The sequence below is a fragment of the Mobula birostris genome, chromosome 21 (assembly GCF_030028105.1).
Source record: "Mobula birostris isolate sMobBir1 chromosome 21, sMobBir1.hap1, whole genome shotgun sequence".
Classification (NCBI taxonomy): Eukaryota; Metazoa; Chordata; class Chondrichthyes; order Myliobatiformes; family Myliobatidae; genus Mobula; species Mobula birostris.
The window spans coordinates 33,587,538-33,601,901 of record NC_092390.1 but is presented as its reverse complement, the minus strand read 5'-3'; the positions used below and the strand labels follow the sequence as shown (position 1 = coordinate 33,601,901).

The following is a 14,364-nucleotide window of genomic DNA, read 5'->3' as shown; positions in this document are numbered from 1 at the left end:
ATTATTTAAATACATCTTTGCAACTTGAAACAATTTTATTCAAGTTCCTCTGAGGATTCCCTCTACCAAGGGAAGCAACCCAGGGACACTAAGTTCCTTCAACGCTGCACCAGAAGATCACATCAAGTGCTGAATTCAACAAGGGTAGCCTCCCAGATTAAAACAATCATGTGAAGTCTTTGCTTCTTTCTGATGTTCAGTGAACTCATTAAAGAGTTCAAGCATTCAGAGTGCCACCATTTCCATGTGTGAAGGCTGACAGAGACACCATATTCAGGTCCTCTATTACAAAATGGACACTTGAATGATGTACTGAAGAGCTACCATGACAACCACTCACAAATTGACACCTTCAAGAGAAATGATAAGACAACAAAGAGTAGAAAAAAGACTACAGAAGCATGAATCAACTCTACCTCACGCCTAACAAGCACCAGACCATAATCAATCAAACTCAGTATGCATAACTAGTGACACTCTCTTCATTACTGTGAGGCACCTCATACCCCAATACATTCTATATTTCAGCACTTGGGGAGTGGAGGGCTTAACTGAGAGTGACATGAAGTGATCTCAACTACAAACTGAACCAGATCACTTTTTTTAAGATCCGATTCTGCTATTTTCACAAAAATGCTTTTGATAATGACAAGCTGCACTTGAAATGATTCTTGAAATCACAACAATTTTATGTATACAAATTCTTTTGAAACCATTTCATTTAAATGTACCATACTTTGAAAAAAACTGGGTATGCTCATGCCCAGATTCAACACTGCTAATTTCTTCAAAACTACATCCAATTTCAACCAGTGTTCCAATTCTCATCACTCACATTCTAACAGAAATATAAATGCATTCAGGTGGTTAATATCACAACACGTTTAAAACCAGCTGGAGAACAATGCCAATGTAATGCTCAAATTCGATATGCAATAAAAAATTTCAAATCCTAATTCCCACTAAATTGTGCACAAAGCTATCCAAAGTGGCTGTATATGCAATTATTGAACTTAAAGTACCATTTCATGCCTACAGTAATTCCCATTAGATCTATTCATTTTTAAAATCAATTATAAAATATGCTTGTGGCATCAATCACTCCTGAGTGGTACCACTGAGAATTTTTGTAAGTAGAACTAATTCAGCATGCTATTGGTTTTGAGAATCTGTTGAATCATTCCCTGTACAAATCCATAAGGATTTAAAGGTTTGCTTTATTGTTTACATGTACATCGAAGCATACATAGAAATGGCTTATTTGCGTCAACAACAAACAGCTTGAGGGTGTGCCCGCAAGCGTCACCACAGCATGCCCACAATTTACCGACCCTACGTCGAACGGACACCCGAGCACCCGGAGGTGGGGTAGTTTGAATGTACAAACTACTTTTGACAACAGCAGGAATTGGACCGCGATTGCTGGAGCTGTTGGCTGTTACACTAATCACTACACTACCCTCATTTGGTATTATGGTATATAACACTAATTTGATTGTAGTAACACAAGGGTATTCTGAATCTACCTGATTAATTCAATCTTATCTGTATTGGTTCTCTTGCTAACGCATTTCAAATCTAATACGATTACACACTCACTTCATCGCTCCTTCCCCCCCCCCCGCCCGCAGGGAGTGTACAACGGGCCGCCTCACCTGCCTTGGATGGCTCAATCTGAACGTCACTTAGGCAGATTCACACTTGAACAAACGTTACAGAAACAAAACGAGCATCAAGAGTTTGAGATCCACATGCTGCTTCTCCCTGCGTTGAGTTCACTTAAGGCATAGTGCTGAGAGCAATCGACTTTCCACGCCCGGTAATCTTAACAATCAACAGCACACCACAGATTTCCCTCGGCAAACAAACGGAAGGGCGACGCATGTTTGCCCTATTCGAAAGCAAAGGTCATCTCACGCAAGACACTTACTATTTTAGAGCTTACTGCTCCTTTCATACGCTCACGCCTCGGGACGAAGATTAAAACCGGTTTAGAGAAATGTTGCTGGAGTATCGGTGTAACACACACTGACTGCAGGCTAAACATCCAGTCCAGAACATTTGAGATACAAAACTCACAATAGTTTCCTGCTGGAAGTCACGTGACACGCCTAGTACCCCCTAATTCTTTTGTTATTGATCTCGCCTACCCAATATTACACCAAAATCTACAATGGGTGTAACCAAGTACTGATATGGGAGGTTGAGTAACCGAATGCATCAAACCACTCCAATATGCATATTTTTTGTGAATCCATTTAAAATGCACGGATTCAGCGCAATCACAGTTGGCGTCATTGAATGCAGTAACCCAATCCTTTAACCACATCGATACGAAAACAACAACAAAAGATTCTTTGCTTGGAGTTGATTTTTCTGCTCATTGGCAGTAGCCAAGCGAAATCTACGCCCTGACATAAATGCAGGCGATTTCCTCTATGCACATAAACAAAATTGCCGCAGATTAAAACTGCCACACAGCATGAGTTTGCATCACTGAATCAAAACCAAGCGTTCCCGGCGTTTCCTGTCCAGCTGTAGAAATGTTTTGGCTTCTTTTATTTGTTAAATTGCTAGTTATGGTTGAACGATATCATACTACACCGCAAATAAACGTGCAAGCTGCGGTCGCTACCTGACACTGTTCTCTTCGAACAAACGTGGACGGACTGCGGGCAGGAGGTTTGCATCTGTCCGGCGGGGCCGATCCGGGCCGGGTTATTCAGCGATCGTCCGGTTCAGATCCTTCGGGAGATGCTTGAACCCACTGCCGCATCGGTAGTTCCATTCCCGCTCAACACTGAGCCGTGCCCATGCTCCATTCCCCCTTCCCCATCTCCATCACCAGCAGCTGCCCCTGCAGCAGCGGAAAGGATGCGACAGCAAGGCAGCCCGCTCCAACCCGCCCTCCGCTTCCCCTCCTCCTGAAACCGCTGTGATTGACACCGCGGGCAGTGCCAATCCCCGGGGTATACTCGGTTCGGTTTGGTTCACCTCATATCGAGTAACTTCTCACAACGTCCCGATTTCATGCGTATGCAGTTTATTTCCCTGTGTTTCTCGTGGCCTCTTTTCTGTGCATTGTCCTGTTCCTCTCTGTTTACGCCGACTTCAAAAATCTACGTCTTTCATTTTGTTTTAAAAATCGTAGCGAATACTTTGCAACACTGTTACTGTCTTCGTCAGTAACTTAGTATCACTTGGCTGCAAGGTCCCGAAAAGTATTGAACAACTGAGGCCATAGCACCACCGATTCAGAACACCAGGATTCAGAAAGATCCCAGTCGAGTAAGACCGAGTTTCCAGGGGAAGGGAGGGAAACATTTCCAAAACACTGGAGCAGTGAGCAGCCTATTGTCTATGCCCATGTAATACAGCCCAATCACAAAGAATTGAAAATCTGCAGATGCTAGAAAGCCACACAAAATGCTGGAGGAACTCAGCAGGCCCGGCGACGTGTAAAGCCGAGGCCCTTCATCAGAACTGGAGGGGGGGGGAATGGAGGCAGAGAAAGAAGGTGGGGGCAGGGGAGGAAGAAACACAAGGTGGCAGGAGAAACTGGGAGGGCGTAGCTGGGAAGTTGACTGGTGAAAGAGATACAGGGGAATCTGATGCGAAAGGACAGAAGATCAGAGAAGAAAGAAAAGGGGGAGGAGCACCAGAGGGAAGTGATGGGCAGGCAAAAGGAGTTAAGGTAAGAGAGGGAAAAGGAAAACAACAGGAACTCTGCAGATGCTGGAAATTCAAGCAACACACATCAAAGTTGCTGGTGAACGCAGCAGGCCAGGCAGCATCTCTAGGAAGAGGTACAGTCGACGTTTCAGGCCGAGACCCTTCGTCAGGACTAACTGAAGGAAGAGTGAGTAAGGGATTTGAAAGTTGGAGGGGAAGGGAAGATCCAAAATGATAGGAGAAGACAGGAGGGGGAGGGATGGAGCCAAGAGCTGGACAGGTGATAGGCAAAAGGGGATACGAGAGGATCATGGGCCAGGGGGTCCGGGAAGAAAGACAAGGAGGTGGGGGGGGGGACCCAGAGGATGGGCAAGGGGTATATTCAGAGGGACAGAGGGAGAAAAAGGAGAGTGAGAGAAAGGATGTGTGTATAAAAATAAGTAACAGATGAGGTACGAGGGGGAGGTGGGGCCTAGCGGAAGTTAGAGAAGTCGATGTTCATGCCATCAGGTTGGAGGCTACCCAGACGGAATATAAGGTGTTGTTCCTCCAACCTGAGTGTGGCTTCATCTTTACAGTAGAGGAGGCCGTGGATAGACATGTCAGAATGGGAATGGGATGTGGAATTAAAATGTGTGGCCACTGGGAGATCCTGCTTTCTCTGGAGGACAGAGCATAGGTGTTCAGCAAAGCGGTCTCCCAGTCTGCGTCGGGTCTCGCCAATATATAAAAGGCCACATTGGGAGCACCGGACGCAGTATATCACCCCAGCCGACTCACAGGTGAAGTGTTGCCTCACCTGGAAGGACTGTTTGGGGCCCTGAATGGTGGTAAGGGAGGAAGTGTAAGGGCATGTATAGCACTTGTTCCGTTTACACGGATAAGTGCCTGGAGGGAGATCAGTGGGGAGGGATGGGGGGGGATGAATGGACAAGGGAGTTGCGTAGGGAGCGATCCCTGCGGAATGCAGAGAGGGCGGGGAGGGAAAGATGTGCTTAGTGGTGGGATCCCGTTGGAGGTGGCGGAAGTTACGGAGAATATGTTGGACCCGGAGGCTGATGGGATGGAAGGTGAGGACCAGGGGAACCCTATTCCTAGTGGGGTGGCGGGAGGATGGAGTGAGAGCAGATGTACGTGAAATGGGGGAGATGCGTTTAAGAGCAGAGTTGATAGTGGAGGAAGGGAAGCCCCTTTCTTTAAAAAAGGAAGACATCTCCCTCGTCCTAGAATGAAAAGCCTCATCCTGAGAGCAGATGCGGCGGAGACGGAGGAATTGCGAGAAGGGGATGGCATTTTTGCAAGAGACAGGGTGAGAAGAGGAATAGTCCAGATAGCTGTGAGAGTCAGTAGGCTTATAGTAGACATCAGTGGATAAGCTGTCTCCAGAGACAGAGACAGAAAGATCTAGAAAGGGGAGGGAGGTGTCGGAAATGGACCAGGTAAACTTGAGGGCAGGGTGAAAGTTGGAGGCAAAGTTAATAAAGTCAACGAGTTCTGCAGGCGTGCAGGAAGCAGCGCCAATGCAGTCGTCGATGTAGCGAAGGAAAAGTGGGGGACAGATACCAGAATAGGCACGGAACATAGATTGTTCCACAAAGCCAACAAAAAGGCAGGCATAGCTAAGACCCATACGGGTGCCCACAGCTACACCTTTAGTTTGGAGGAAGTGGGAGGAGCCAAAGGAGAAATTATTAAGAGAAAGGACTAATTCCGCTAGACAGAGCAGAGTGGTGGTAGAGGGGAACTGGTTAGGTCTGGAATCCAAAAAGAAGCGTAGAGCTTTGAGACTTTCCTGATGGGGGATGGAAGTATATAGGGACTGGACATCCATGGTGAAAATAAAGCGGTGGGGGCCAGGGAAATTAAAATCATCGAAAAGTTTAAGAGCGTGAGAAGTGTCACGAACATAGGTCAGAAGGGATTGAACAAGGGGGGATAAAACCGTGTCAAGGTATGCAGAAACGAGTTCGGTGGGGCAGGAGCAAGCTGAGACAATAGGTCGGCCAGGACAGGCAGGTTTGTGGATCTTGGGTAGGAGATAGAAACGGGAAGTGCGAGGTGTGGGAACTATAAGGTTGGTAGCAGTGGATGGGAGATCCCCTGAGCGGATAAAGTCGGTGATGGTGTGGGAGACAATGGTCTGGTGCTCCTTAGTGGGGTCACGATCGAGGGGTAAATAAGAGGAGGTATCCGCGAGTTGTCGCTGTGCCTCGGCAAGGTAGAGGTCAGTACGCGGACTACAACAGCACCCCCCTTATCGGCGGGTTTAATAATAAGGTTAGGATTCGTGCGGAGGGAGTGGAGAGCAGAGCGTTCCGAAGGAGTGAGGTTGGAATGGGGACAAGGTGCGGTGAAGTCGAGACAGTTGATGTCCCGTCGGCAATTAGCGATAAAGAGATCCAGAGCAGGCAGAAGACCAGAGCGGGGTGTCCATGAAGAAGAGGAGGGTTGAAAAGGAAACGGGAAATCGTGAAGGAAAGGGAGAGTGGGCATCACTGGAAGTTCGAGAAATTGATGTTCATGCCATCAGGTTGGGGGCTAGCCAGACAGAATATAAGGTGGTGTTCCTCCAACCTGAGTGATCGCGACAGTAGAGGAGGCCACAGACTGACATGTCAGAATGGGAATGGGAAGTAGAATTAAAATGGGTGGCCACTGGGAGATCCCACTTTTTCGGGCCGATAGAGCGTAGGTGCTTGGTGAAGCAGTCTCCCAATCTATGCTGGGTCTCACTGATATACAGGAGGCCACACCGGGAGCACCGAACACAGAAAATGAGCCCAATGGACTCACAGGTGAAGTGTCACCTCACCTGGAAGGACTGGTGAGTGGTGAGGCAACTGAACAGCAGTGAGGGAGGAGGTGTAGGGGCAGGTGTAGCACTTGTTCTGCTTGCAAGGATAAGTGCCAGGAGGGAGATCAGTGGGGAGGGACAAATGGACAAGGAAATCCCATAGGGAGCAGTCCCAGCAGAAAGCAGAAAGTGGAGGAAGAGAAAGATGTGCTTGGTGGTGGGATCCCATTGGAGATGGCAGAATTTTGTGCTAGACGCAAAGACTGATGGAGTGGTAGGTGAGAACAATACACTGGCCATTGTGTCGGCGCATGACCAAGTGGTTAAGGCATTGAACTAGTGATCTGAAGGTCGCCAGTTCAAGCCTCAACTGTGGCAGCATGTTGTGTCCTTGAGCAAGGCACTTAACCACACATTGCAACTGCACGTTTATAGCCCAGCGGCAGCAGTTGGTGCAGTATGGACAAGACAAGACAAGAGAAACCCTATCCTTGGTAGCATGGCGGGAGGATGGGGTGACGGCAAACGTGCGCATAATGGAAAAGATGCAGGTGAGGGGAGCATTGATGGTGGAGGAAGAGAAGTCCTTTTCTTTGAAGAAGGAGGACCTCTCCTTATTTCTGGAATGAAAAGCATCATCCTGAGAGCAGGTGTGGCAGAGACAGAGGAATTGAGAGAAGGGAATGGCATTTTTACAAGTAACAGGGTGGGAAGAGGTATAGTCCAGGGAGCAATGAGAGTCAGTGGATTTATAAAATATCAGTAGATAAGCTATCTCCAGAGATCGAGACAGAGAGAATGAGAAAGCGGAGGGAGGTGTCAGAAATGGACCAGGTAAATTTGAGGGCAGGGTGAAAGCTGGAGGCAAAATTGACGTTGACTGTACTCTTTTCCATACATGCAGCCTGGCCTGGATTTTCTGTGTATTGCCTATGTAAACATATGTAACTTTCCTGGAGGGAATGTGTGTAGAGAAGCAGTTTCTGAATTTATCTTCTGAACCAGGAATACCAATTTAGGAATTACCATTCCAGAGTTTTCTGGATTTGATTAAACAACCAGACTACCTCCTCAACAGGATTTGTTAGAAAAACGCCATTGGGACTGATATTCATCCAGGAAACCCCACAATCCAATGCATATGGATGAGGTCACACTGGCTTCTTACTTCAGTCAGAGAAATACAGCACAGAAATGGCCCCTTAAGGCTATAAAGTCTGCACTGGCCATTCTTATTTATCCATTTTTTAATTTCCCCTACATTACCTTCAACTCCCTCAGATTCTACCATTCATCAACAAATTGAGAAGTGGGAGGAACCCTGGGCACCTGGAAGAAACAAACCTATGCAGTCACAGCGAGAACACACAAACTCCACACAGATAACATCAGAGGTCAGGTTGAATCCAATGTAGAGCAGTGGTTCTTCCAATGGCACCACCATCCTTTCTCTTCAAGTATATCATATTTCGTTCACCCCTTCAACTTAACAGCTCCTGCAGACACACATTTACCCCCTTCAGCCAGTTACATCATTCAACCTTTCCCTGGTCTCCACATTATCACAGAAAGCTTTTCTTCTCTTAACACAAGACACTTATCTTTCCCCTACACCAACCTCCTCCTTAACATAAAACTTGTTTCATTTCTAATAATTATTCATCTATTTCTTATATACAATATACTCTTAATTGGTTCTTGATTAGTAAGCATGTCAAAGTTTATGGGGAGATAGCAGGAGAATGGGGTTGAGAGTGATAATAAATTAGACAAGATGGAATGGCAGAACAGATTCAATGGGCTAAATGGCCTATGTGTTCCTATGCCCTATAATCTTATGGTCTTACATATTGTATGCATTGGACTGTAGTATTCCACAAAACAACAAATTTCATTACATGTCTCAGTGAAAATAAAATTGATTCTGATTCTAATAGTTCCTGGTTCTAGTGAAACGTTAACTCAACTTCTCTCTCTACAAATTCTCTTTGACCTGCTGAGTAATTCCAGCATTTTATGCTTTAATTTTGATTTTCTAGTGCCTACTGCTTTTCCATTTTATTAGTCAAACTTTAGTTGTATCACTCGTCACATCTGAGAGACCTGGTGCTTTGACTCTTCCTAACCCACAACTCTTATGTTGTGAATGTCAAGCAATGGTCTGACACACATACTCATGGAGTTATCCTGGTAGGCCAACATTCTCTAGACTCTAGTATCATGAGCTCTTATTAAATCCCGTCATAATGTTATGAAATACCTACCAACACTGTCAGCAGCAGAAGAACGTGAACATAGAAGTTCACACAACATTGACTCAAGATCCCCTAAGGTCTCGGGTCAAAATAGAATCAGAATCAGATTATAATCATTGACACATGTCATGAAATTAGGTGTTTTGTGGCAGCAGTACAGAGCAAGACATAAAAATACAAAAAATATTATGATAAGCGCAATAAAATAAATAGAATAAAAGAGGAATAACATAGTGTCATGGACTGTTCAGAACTCTAATGGCAGAGGGTACAAAGCGGTTCCAAAAACATTGAATGTGGGTCTTCAGGCTCCTGAAACTCCTCCCTAATGGCAGAATTACTCCATGCTGTATATCATTTAGAAGTGCTGAGAAAATTAAGCATGAATATATGTTGTATTGAGGCCTTCAATGTCTATTCAAAGAGCATTTCAGAAGAGCCAAGTATAAATGAGTCTGGAATATAGACTAGAGAGACACCAGGGTGGCCCCTCAGCAGATGGTAAGTGAATCAATTAGACCTGACGCAGATGTTCCTCACTGAGCGTGTGTTGGTACAATAAACACCACACATTCCTTAAGGAAATAAAGTTTCTAGCTTCACATCTTACTGCCTGTAAGAAGCAGGAATTCAAAACAAATCTGACAACCCGTGGAACCGTTGGCCATCAGGATCAGCAGAACTATTCCAAGACAAATGGGACTAAAGTGGTTTAAGGAGCAGTGTAAGAGTATCAGGAGCTGCACCAGGTTCACCTAATCAGATTCCAGGTTACTGTATGTGATGATGTGAATATTGAAAGCGGAGGTGTCGTCATGTAGAAAGGAGCTTTGTTATTCCACAGCCAATGCATCAGACCTAAACCTCCATCATCTTGCTATTGCACTAGAAATTACTCTACCTGTTTGTACTTTTAATGGCACAGTTGTATTCAACTCACCTTACAGTACAGAAGCTGGCGATTCTCCTCATCACGTCTGTTGTTCATTTACAGGGGAGAAATCTCAGAATCAAAATCAGCTTTATTATCTCTGACGTATAAACTGAAATGTATGTATGAAATTTATTGTTTTACAGCACCAGTAGAGTGCAACACATAAATATGATAAGAAATCTATTTACAAATTAAATGAATGGTGCAAAAGGAGAGCAAAAGAATCGTGGAGTACTGTTCATGGGTTCATTGCAGAGGTGAAGAAGCTGTTCCTAAAATGTTGCATGTGTGTCTTCAGGACCCAGCACCTCCTTTCTGGTAGTAATCAGTTCCATTTCCTCCCTCCTTATTTTCCTCTATCCCTCCAACTTCATCTTTCTAACACATGCCCATCAATACCCCCCTCATTCATTTTGCCTTAACCTACACTGATGGATAATTTACAACAGCATTAACCCATCAGCATTTCCTTAGGATGTGGGAGGAAACCACAGCACTCGGGGAAAACCAAAACCAAACCCCGCACAGAACACAAACAAGTCGGGACTATTCTCATTTCCCTCTGGCGTGCAAGGTTTTTGAATGAATCACTCTGCTCCCCACACAGCTGCTAATTGGGACACAATCAGTAAAATTTATATACTTAAGGAATTTAAGGTTTGGTGGGGGCATTTTATAAGGACTGTGCCTTCCAAAGCCATGCTGCTTCCAAACAGTTCTGACACTGTTCATTCTCTTCCTTTCCAGACCTGATTAATCGGTCTCAGCCTGAAACGTCAACTGTTTATTCCCCTCCATTGATGCTGCCTGGCCTACTTAGTTTCTTCGGCATTTTGTATGATTTGTTGCTCGTCTAGGGCTGTATATTTTGTGTATTTGTCCCTTCCAGGCTGGCCTTGAAGCCAGCTATATTGCAGGGAAATTTGCTGACCCAAGGAGGGCCCTGGGGCGACCAAGGGTTGACCTCATTGAAACCTATTGAATGGTGAAAGGCCTTGATAGAGTGGATGTGGAGAGGATGTTTCCTCTGGTAGGAGAGTCTAAGACCAGAGGACACAGATTCAGAATAGAGGGGTGTCCTTTTTGAATGGAAATGAGGAGGGATTTCTTTAGCCGGAGGGTGGTGAATCTGTGGAATTCTTTTCCACAGGCAGCTGTAGAGGCCAAGTCTTTACATATATTTAAGACAGAGGTTGCTAGATTCTTGATTGGTCAGGGATTGAAGGGATACAGGGAGAAGGCAGGAGATCAGGACTGAGAGGAAAACTGGATCAGCCTTGATGAGATGGTGGAGCAGACTGGAGGGCCAATGGCCTAATTCTGCTCCAATATCTTATGGTCTGACATATTATTAAGTAAGGCCAATGAATTCATTGCTTTCCCATTGAACAGCACCAGCAAATGGAGATGACATCAGAACTCACAGTTGTCCAGTGAGTCACAGGTTACAACCACAAGGACTTATGACACATTATCACAAAATGCTGGAGTAACTCAACAGGCCAGGCAGCATCAATAGAAAAGTGTATAAACGATGTTTAGAACCGCGACCCCTCAGCAGGACTGCAGAAAAAAAGATGAGGGGTAGAGTGAAAAATTTCCAACATCTGAAGATTTTCTCTTGTTTGTTAAAACACGTTATCATAGGGTTGTTGTGTACCTCAAAGCACAAAGTAAATTTATTGTCAAAGTACACTTATTTGTTACCACATAATATATTGAGATTCCTTTTTCTTGTAGACATTTGCAGGAAAGTAAAGAACTACAATACAATTTATGAAAACTATACGGAAACAAAGACTGACAAACAACCAATATGCAGAAGAAGACAAATTGTTCAAATATTTAAAAAATATTATTGAGAACATGAGTTGCAGAGTCCTTGAAAGTGAGTCTGCAGGTTGTGGAATCAGTTCAGAGTTTTGGTTAGTGAAGTTATCCATGCTGTTTAGGAGACAGATGGTTGTAGGGTAACAACTGGTCCTGAATCTGGAAGTGTCGAAACTAAGGCTCTTGTACCTCCTGCCCAATTGTAGCAGCAAGAAGAGGGCATGGCCTGGAAGGTGGGAGGTTCCTGATGACGGATGCTGCTTTCTTGTGACAGCGCTCCATGTAAGTGTGCTCAGTGGTTGGGGGGGGGGGGGGGATAGGGTTTTCCTATGATGGACTGGGTGCATTCACCACTTTCTGTGGACGTTTCTATTCTTGAGCATTGGTGTTTCCATACCAGGTCATGATGCAACCAATTAGGATATTCCTTAGGCAGGTTTAGAGGCTCAGCAGGGAAGGGTAAAGTCAGGCAGAGTGGTAGTGATGGAAGAATTGATAGTTGGATGGATAGGAGACACTGTGCCATAAAAGACACTAGGATGGTGCATTATCTCCCAGGTGCTACAGTCTAGGATGACTCAGAATATCCTTGAGGGGGGGTGATGACTAGCCAAAGGCTGTGGTGCACATTGGTACCAATGACATAGGTAGAAAGGGAGACAAGGTCCTGTGCAGTAAGTATACGGAGTTTGGAAAGAGGCTGAAGAGTAAGATCTCCAATGGCTGAGGAATTAGTTCAGGGAGAAGGGTTTCAGGTTCTTGCATCATTGGACTCTCCCTCCAGGGGTGACCTGTACAAGAGAGGCAGGTTGCACTAGAACTTGAGAGAACCATTATCCTAGCTGGGAGGTTCACTCGTGCTACTCAAGAAGGTTTAAACTAGTTTGTCAGGCTGATGGGAACAAGGTCGGAAAGTGGAGGGATGGAGAGGAAGGTAGATGTTAGCGTCAGTAAAAACAGGCAGGAGCAAAGTAATAGATGTGATGGGACAGATAGTTTGAAGTGTGCGTATTTAATACTGGGGGTATTATACGTAAAGGTGATGAACTTAGAGCATGGATCAGTACATGGAACTGTGAAGTTGTGGTCATTACAGAGACTTGTTTGAGAGAGGGACAGGAATGGGTACTTAATATCCCAGGGTTTCGATGCTTTAGAAAAGATAGAGTCGGGTAAAAGGGTGAGGGGAAGTTACACGACTAATCAAGGACTATGTCATATCTGCACTCAGAGGGGACATAATGGAGGACTCGTCCAGTGAGCCTATATGGGTAGAATTCAAAAATAGGAATGGTGCAACCACTCTGATGGGATTGTACTACGGACCACCTGTAACCTCCAGGACAATGCAAAACAGATATGCAGGCAGCTAAGGAAGTGTAAAAGTAATAGGGCTGTTGTCCAGGGAGACTTCAACTTCCATGATATAAACTGGGACGTTTTTAGTGCAAAAGGTTTAGATGGGCGACATTTGTTCGCTATATCCAAAGGGTTCCTTAAATCAGTATGTAGATAGTCCAACAAGAGGAGAGACTATATTGGACCCGGTGTGGTTAATGAGCTTGACCAGTTGGGTGAGCAGTTAGGGAACAGTGACCATAACTCCTTAAGTTTTCAGATAGCTATAGAAGAAAGTAAATATCACTGTTTCTTCTAAGCTGTGTGGTTGCACCACCGCACAATAACTGAAATGCTCCCGTGCACATACCGTAGACTTTGTTGCCACACAGCTGGACTTTCCTTTTATATAACGTTTTTTCTTTAAAGTTTTATGCAGATTTCAGACTGTGTAAAAATGTCCTGGTCAGAGCAATGGTTGGTCCTCAGCTGTAAAAATTTTTAGAGGGAATATTGATAAGTATGGACTTTGTGGGAGAGTATTAAATTGGATCAGAGCAAATTACCAGAGTGTTAGGCAGGAACAAGGAAGAGTTAATTGGGAACAGCTGCTTTTGGGCAAGTCCACATCTGACATGTGGAAGATGCTTAAACACCAGCTGCCTGGAGTTCAGGACTGGTATGTTCCAGTCAGAGGGAAGGACAAGTATGGCAAAATAAGAGAATCATGGATGTCATGAGAGATGGTAAATTTAGTCAAGAAGAGAAAGATACAGTATGTAAACCTTAGGAAGCTAGACTCAAACAGAGCCCTTGAGGATTATAAAGAATCCAGAAAAAAACTCAAGAAGGGACGAAGGAAAGCCAGAAGGGGCCATAAAATGTCTTGGCAAGTAGGATTAAAGAGTATCCCAAGGCATTCTATACTGTACATACATCAAGAAAACCATGGCTTAATTATGGACAGCCAGCAGGGCTTTATGCAGGTCAAGCAGTGTCTTACTAACTTGAATGAGTTTTTTGACAAAGTGACGAGGGTGGTTGATGAAGGTAAAAATGTCTGCATGAATGTTAATAAGACGTTTGACAAGATCCCTCATGGGAAGCTCGTCCAGAAGATTAAAATGCATGGGATCCATGGTGAACTGGTCAACTGGGTTCAGAACTGGCCTGCCCACAGATGACAGAGAGTAATGGTTGAAGGGACTTATTCTAGTTTGTGATTAGTCATGTTCCACAAGGATCTGAGCTGGGACCTCTGCTATCTGTGAGGTACATAAATGACCTAATGAAAATGTAAATGGGTGAATTAGTAAGTTTGCAGATAATACAAAAATTGGTAGCATTGCGGATAGCATGGAAGACTGGCAAAAATACAGCAGGGTATAGATCAGTTGCAGATATAGGCAGGGAAATGACAGATGGGGTTTAACCCAACCAAATGAGAAGTGTTGCACCTCGATAGGTGAAATGTAAGACACAGTATACTGTTACGGGCAAGATCCTTAATAGTGTTGATAAGCAGAGGGATCTTGGGGTTC

At 44.7% G+C, this 14,364-nt stretch overlaps 1 protein-coding gene across 8 annotated transcripts in view; it reads right to left on the bottom strand.

The window, feature by feature from the left end:
- The window catches only part of stambpl1 (STAM binding protein-like 1), a 69,449-nt gene extending 66,226 nt beyond the window's left edge, over positions 1 to 3,223 (bottom strand). For 5 of the 8 annotated variants that reach the window (XR_011882699.1, XM_072239256.1, XM_072239260.1 and 2 more), the window contains exon 1: positions 2,636 to 2,874. The gene's annotated coding sequence lies outside the window, so the exon portion shown is untranslated. Of the gene's footprint in view, positions 1 to 1,655; positions 1,841 to 1,930; positions 2,083 to 2,635; positions 2,875 to 2,994 lie in introns of those variants that run through there. The other 3 variants (XM_072239259.1, XM_072239257.1, XM_072239258.1) reach the window with 3 other exon arrangements.
- Positions 3,224 to 14,364: the final 11,141 nt, after the last annotated feature.